We start from the raw sequence: 8,351 nt of genomic DNA, 5'->3' as shown, positions 1-8,351 counted from the left end.
ATCAAATATTTCACATTGAAACTTCCAAAATCAAACTTACTTCTGATCTTCAAGCCCATTGCTTGTTCACAATAAAGAATAAAATCATCAACCTGTTCAATGTTTTGCAACATAGTGATTCACAAAGAATGTCCATCTCTTTTTTTCCTTTAATATTTAATTAATTTAAATTCTGATTTTCAGAATTTTTGAGTATTTTGGAATCTTAATGACCTTATGTTTAATACTAAGATATTTAATAGAATTTAAAAAGTTTCCTATGGTGAAATATCAACTTCTTTTTTTTTTGAATGAGAATCACACTTTTTTTGTAAATTGTTCAGCTTATAGCCTATGATTTTGATCTTTAATGTTTCCAAACTCGAAATTCTAACAAGTAGTTTTTTTAAATATTTAACCTTGTGTACTAAGTATAAAATATTTTTTATAGATAATAATTACCTTTAGTATAATATACATATTGTATTATCTTAGGAACTACTCGTACAATTTCTAATTTCAATAATTCAACATAAAAAAAAAAAAAATCAACTGTTTAAAAATTAACAGTGAAAAGGTTGAATCGTCATTTTAAGAAAATAATATTGGTATCGATACAAAACACTTCTCAAATCGTAAGTATAAAAAATCTATAAGTATTTGAAAATATGAATTTTAAGTATATATACTTACTACCTAGTTAACTTCCAATACAACGAATTTCAAGGGATCGAGAAAAAAAATTATTATATTCAAAAATCTCTTAGTATATCGATTAATGTTGTATTATATCACTATATTTTCAAGAAAATAACAGTTTCGTTCGTTATTACAAGATTTTCATTGTATATTATGAGCTTCATTATACACGAGTCTGCTGTATATACTTAAAAATTCCTTGAATCGGTATTTGAAGAAAATGCTTGTTAAACGAAAAAAATGTGTTTTAACTACTTTGTGAATTACCCTGTATATTGCGTATATTTGCGTGACGTGTCTGATGCCGTATAAACCCGGCTGTTTTGCCAAGTCGGCCGTTCGTGTCGTACCATATTATATTAATTGCCAGACGAAAAGTCGTTCCCTTACACTTGATCGAAATTATACAAACGAAATATGTACAGTGTTTATAGTGTTTATACAACCGTATTTACGAACCAAGCATCATCACTGGCACACTATATATACTATAATATACAAAATAACAAGCGAAAAATGTGTCCAGATCGTTACTGAATACACGAATGTAATGTTAAGTTTTCGTACCCATTTCCAAAATTATTGTTATAATTAAATGCTCGTCTAACATAACATCTTATAGTTAACATATAAATTATCATTTTATTTTCAATTCATCATATTATTTATACTAAAGGCTACGATTGAATTGCCTAAAAATCCGTTAAAAAAAATTTCCGAAAGCTAATACCTCTAAGTATTTAGGATTTTTTGTACCATTTAGAAAATTTCCTGTAGTAATATAAACTTCTGTTCGTCTAATGAGAATCAAACTTTTAGACTCTGAATAGAACGATGAATGCATTGATTTTAATATTTTACAAAGATTTAATTTTTGGTTATGTTATAACGTTTTTAACCAATAAAAATTATTCAACCTTCAACTTAATATCTTTTATGATGTAGGAAATAAATTTAGTATATACTTTGATAGGTCAAAAAGAAAAACATAAAAACAAATTAGGTTATTCGAATCGAAAACTTAAAAAATTTACCAATTTTTATATAAAATACTTTGACTCTTTTTCAGTTATTTATAGACTTTTAAATTTTTCAATCGATATCAATAGATAAACTTACCATCGGTCAAAAAGCTTAAAAATTTAACACAAGATTCTTCATAAATTATAGAATATCACAAGTTGTAATATAAGAATTTTAGAAAATGTTTATTGTATATATATATAATTAATTATAAGTAATAATAATAGTTTTGTAAATGAATAGTTTAAAGTAAAAAGGAGTAGTTATTGCCAGATTGTATCATCACAGGACCTCATTTTACGATAAAATAATCTCAACGTTTTGAAAATACTGTCTTTAATTATATTGTTTAAAAATTTTAAAAATCAGATTTAACTTTGAACAACTGAAGATAAAAGTATAATAAGTAGGTTAAAATGGTTGAGAATGCAAGGTAAATAACTCTCTCCATATATATTTATATTTAACATATTAAAAATATGTATAGACTATTAATTTATATTTTAATAGTCCTTCAAAAGGAAATTTTCGTCGCTAATAACAATAAGATATATTTATTTGTCTAACAAAATAATGATAAATACTAGGTTTCATCTCAATTCATTCCCTTTTTACTGCTCCTTCAAACCGCTACTTTGAACATTCATGAAGTATAATATTATTGTAGTGGACTATCCATTAATTAAACTACTCATATTTGGTGATATGTCACAACTTCGTCTTAAGAAGAAAACCGTTGCCGTTTTCTCGTGAGTAAATAATTACCGTACTTAGGTTTTTGTATTGTTCGTTGAAAGGCACCGGAAGTATATTCTTTTATTGCTATTTCTCTTACTTATCTTCCACTGTATCAGCATTAAAAAACTTAAAACCAATCTATTTACGTACTAAACATCTTGATTCATATCATAATATGGATAAAAAAAATTTGATGTACTCGTCCGCAGTAGAAAAAGACATAGGATACAAAATAATATGCTAGTATAAACCACTTTAATTTTAATCTCTATCATAATAGTACAATAATAGTAAATATTATATAATATACATACTATATCAATATCAAAAACAAATAAAATAGCTTTTAGACTGTCGGTAACTTGAAGATAAATCTTGGAAAACTCATTAGGTATTACAAATTTTGTGATATCAAAAACCAATTAAATGGACGGTCTTTGAAGGAGAACTTGTTATATTCGAGATATTAAGATTAAAATTACCGAGAGTAGAATGTATAATGATCAATTGACGAACGTGATGCACTTACTAACATATAAGACCCCAATAATTAAAATTTATGCGCACTCTAGGATCTTGAAATTACGTCCCTGTATTCTTTGTTTAATATACTATTCAATTTTAAATAACGCGTTTTCCAAGTAAACCTAATTACAATAATATTAGAAATAAGTAATAACAATAAACTGTTATATTATTTGTATTTTGCTTAAAAGTATTTATGATATTTAATTAATATATAAATCATTTATAATAAATATATTGCTTTAAACTTTTTAAAAATAACATTGATAATAGACATCATGCCTTTATAAAACGTTTCTATTACAATTTAAGTTATTTTATTCAAGCTCATGTAAGTATTTATATTATTATATGATGCCAAAACAATTACTAAATATTAAAATGTCTATAATTTGAGTACATTAATAAATACAATGGTAATTATTTAGAAGCTATTAATAATAGATTAACAATTTGAATTCATAATATGATACAATAATAAAATATAACAATTAATACTAAATTTTAGATACATACTATAACACTATTGCTATTATGTTAACATAAAGTAAATAGTTATAAATAAAAATATATTATTTTCTTAGTATTAATTAATTTGTGTTAATAACAATTGTTTTTATTTCGTTGGTATTATCAGTCGTGCCATGACATTGAAACTTTTATCTTATACTAACATTAACTATATTAATAATACTAATGCATATAATAAGCAATATAATATGCATTAGTATATTGTTAATATTTTATTATTTATTACCAATTAATACTGTTAGCCATTCGATTTATTTTCGTAACACGGCGCTTTGTATATGCAATTTTAATACATAAATTCGATTCATCTTGATTTACTGTTTCATAATAACGTCACTCATATCAAAATTAATTGGACACACCTTCCTAACATACTTCTATATAATCATATAACAACATCAACCAATGTGTGACACATGCCAAAAAGCTCTAATGATAAAACACGAATTCCAAGAATTTACTAAATATTCCACGTTACACCTGAATGTGTCAACCTACACGACCTACACAGTAGATGCACTCAATGATGTTAGTTATGCTACCAAACTATGAAAATAATTACATTCTAACAATATAACACTAGCAAAATTATAAGGAAATTTTTAAAAGTGAATAAGTGGATAACCTACTCGTATAGTATATTTCAAGATTTGTTTATTGCTATCACTATCAAATATTCTAATACTAGTACAGATATAAGGTAAGTTGAACATTGAATTTATTACACATTATCAGTATGAATTGATTATATTAATATTTAATAATATGTAAGTGTATTGTTTTTAACTATTAAATCAATACTATACACCTTACCATACAACAGTCTGAATGGATTTGTGGTAAAAACCATTATACATTTAATATCTTAAATTCATCTAAATGTTTTTAAAATATCACTGCTTTTAATAAAATTCAAAATATACCTATATCTATATAAAAGTTTTAAAAACGGTTAAGTTTCCTCGAATAATGTTTTTAAATTATAAAAAATAATTAAATAATTAATATTGTTATTTATCATTAAAATATTATATGATTACGTATAAATTTGAATTCCATACGTCTATAAAAATAATTGTGTTTGTTTATTCTTAAGGTTTTTAGTTATAATAAAAACTACTACTAAATATAAGAAACATGGTATACATTTTCAAACATTTGTTATACAAATTGAAGACTAAATATATTTTATTACAAAATATTTGTGATTGTAATACATTCATCTCTCCACTCAGAATCTAAAATATAAAACGTTATATAATATTTTAATATCCAATTTTTATATGCAAACTCATTCGGCAGCATGCTAATAACCTTTGCTGTTGGCATGATTTCTTAGAAAAAAAATAAACAAAATAATAGATTGAATTCGGAATTTATTTATAGTGTATATTATATTACATACTAAGCTGTGAGCACCAATCTATAACATTTTAGACTGTGCTTATAATATTTTGTCTTATAGACTTTTGAAGAATCAACCAAAACTTTATTGATAACTAAGAAAAATCTAATAACCAACAAATAATTTTTATATTAATTTCAGGATATGATTCTGTTAATGAATTATATAATTCATCAATAAGAATACATACTTCTGCTTAAGAAATTTAGTTATCGAAAGTTAAAACCAAAAGATAATTTTATGTTAGTTGTAAGTGTTTTTCAGTATCTAGTATTTTTATTTCAATATCTTTACTTGAATGTCTTCTTATAAATCTCATGATAAAAATATTTTGATTATCTTTATACTTTTTATTATTTTCTTTCGCGAAATATTTAGATCGTACCTAGCTAGATACAAGAACGCAAAATATTATTATAAACAATATACAATTTTTTTTAGATAGCAAAACTACATTAAATCACTAGGTATGCATAAATATACGTATTTGTATATTTGTGTATGCAAGTGCACATAGCCCCGGTAAATCCAGATGTAACAAACCGATGACTATATTTCTGACAAGAGATTTGCAATACGAAAGTATGAAATCTGATAAATATATTGTAGGTTAAACGTATTTTTTCCCGTTCTCTAGTGCATTCTTATTTCCTAACGTAATTTATATAATGGTATTCAGTTTGAAATTTAATTTGTAATCATATACCAAGTGTACACTTTTTATGCAAATAAAAATTTAAAAAATGTATTAGTTGCAACTATAATTAATTATGTATACTGTGTACTACGTATTTGCATTTAATTATCTAATTGGTAATCCACAGTTACTTGATACGATATATTTTTGAAAATGCAAAAGGCCAACTCAATATTTTGCACGAACTGTTAGATGATTGATTAACTTTATAACTATACACAAACAATAAACCTTTCATTTTACTTGGAACATATTATAATATTATATTTAATGCATAGATTTTAAAAATTATTACTAGTTTGACCAATTTTTATTTAAATAAGTAATCACTTTAAATATAATGTTTCAGAATTTTACAATCAGTTTTTTTTTTATCGACTATACGAGAGTTCTTAGATTTACAATCTGTATCTTTATCATAATATTATGTATAAAACTCCTTCATTCTGTATCATATATATATATTTTTTTTTTTTAAATGCCGTATAAAGTAACCTAAAACTATTCAACTATACGACCCGATCGTATCTGGCTACTAGAGGATAAAAAAAAATATTTAAATTTATATGATTTATTCTTGTTTTGTTTTTATAATTTTGTTTGTTTTTGTTAAAAATAAATCTATACATTTTATGCATACTAATATGTTTATATGCAAACAACAGTGAAATATTGTTTTAGCATTGAAAAATTTATAAAAACCAAGAATTGGAGATTAAAATTTTTAAAATTTGATTACTTTTTTTTATCACTTTTAAATAATTTTATGTGTATTTTAATACAAACTATTATAATACTTATCACTTGTGGTTTTAATACGAATTTCAGAAGAAATAAATATTTAAAAAACAATTAATAATAAATAATAACAAATGAAAAAATTAATGATATTTTAAATTTTAAATAAAAACACTGCACCGACGTAAAGTATAAACATTTCAAGAAGATATTTTAGGATATAACTATGTATTATATTTAAATATTAAATTAAAAACAGTTTTATTTTAAATAAAACGTGTATAATTTTCTTATTATAAAAACAAAATATTTTTTATGATAAGTTCTAGGTCATGATAATAGCTGTAATTATTAATTATTATTAAAACTTCGTCAACAAAAATAAGCAATTTTTGAAAAAAATTTTTATCATTTTACTATAAATAATCAAAAACAATTATGTTAGCCCGCAATCGTAGCACTCAATGAATTACCATTATTATTTGTATTCAAAAATTAAATTAAATTTTTCACGTTTTTGTGACTTCAAACACTATATAAAATACGTGCTTAATTAGTTTATAAGCTGTAGCGGTAATCTATATAACTATAAATTCAGCAGATAATTATAATTTATTATTAAACATATTATTCCTTATCGTATATTCTATATACGACGGTGTGTTTTTTGTGTTTTTACCGGGATCCCAAACCCACATCAACCCAAAACTCGAATTAATTTTGAAATAAAAAAATCTCACAGCCACTATCCAATGCTGGTCGAATAATGCAAACGATAAAACGTCTAAAATTAACCCTCAAAACCAAATATTTTTATTCTATGTATACCTATATATAATTCTATTAGATATTCAGAGTGACCCTAAACCCGAATAATAAAGTTCTGAATAAAATAAATAAATGAAAAACAAATATATATAATATCTTAGTTATATATACTTATAATACGGTACGCCCAACAATTTCCGTATCATCATAAATATTCTAGTGGTTAATCAAAACATTCAAAACCCTTTGATACGATTTTTGAAATTTGTACTTTAAAATCGGTTTTTCATAAAAGTATGTTGTTTATGTATGTTTGAAACCCAGAATTTAAATATATTGATTTACCACGGAGATACATCTTTATTATTGTTATCACCTCAGATTTTATTTATTGAGACACACTATAATATATATAATAATGAAAATAAATATTTTACTCGACAAAACGTTAAAAATTCAAAAAATAAGATACTGATAGGAAAACAATAAATTTAATGATTTTACAAACAACAAATATAAGTCAAGTGTGTTTATAATAAGTAAATCAGTTTGAAAATTAATTTCATATAAGTTAATTTAGCAGTAATTAAGAAATATTGAATAATCAAAAACATATAATCACATTTTTTTTATTTATTATTGTTACCTGTAAAGGTAGTGAAAATTATATTTTTTTTCAAAAATATCGTTTAGTAATATATTTTTCAAATACATTTTTTTACAATTCAAGATAATAATTTTTTATTAAAAGGATACTTCTCTGTACTTTTTATAATCTACATTATGAAGAATTGTAACGCCATAAATGATAAATTTAAAAATCGTTTTTCTGTAAATTATCTATAAATAATAACATTGAACGATTGAACAAAAATTATTGTGTTAATATTTTCAATCATTTTTTTTTAAATTTATTTTACTGTCGATAGAGCTTGTTAATCGTACATAAATGTAATTCACGTAATTATTGGGTAATATATATGTAGATGTGTGTACTTAAATAATGACAAACATATATATAACCAAACAGTAGGAGTAATAATATTTAATTAAAAAAAATAACACCTGATTGTTGTAATAAAATATTAATTGTGGACTGTATTAAAATAGTATATCAGTACATCACATACACGGAATACATATTATATTTAAATAAAATGACAACTTATATGGGGAGTAGGCGCCCACCTACTATATAAAAATCAAAATGTATTATAATAATACTAAAGTGAACAAAATCAGTGGTAA

The sequence above is a fragment of the Aphis gossypii genome, chromosome 2 (assembly GCF_020184175.1).
Source record: "Aphis gossypii isolate Hap1 chromosome 2, ASM2018417v2, whole genome shotgun sequence".
In the NCBI taxonomy this organism is placed as follows: Eukaryota; Metazoa; Arthropoda; class Insecta; order Hemiptera; family Aphididae; genus Aphis; species Aphis gossypii.
The sequence above is the reverse complement of the archived record's forward strand: the minus strand, read 5'-3'. Positions refer to the sequence as shown.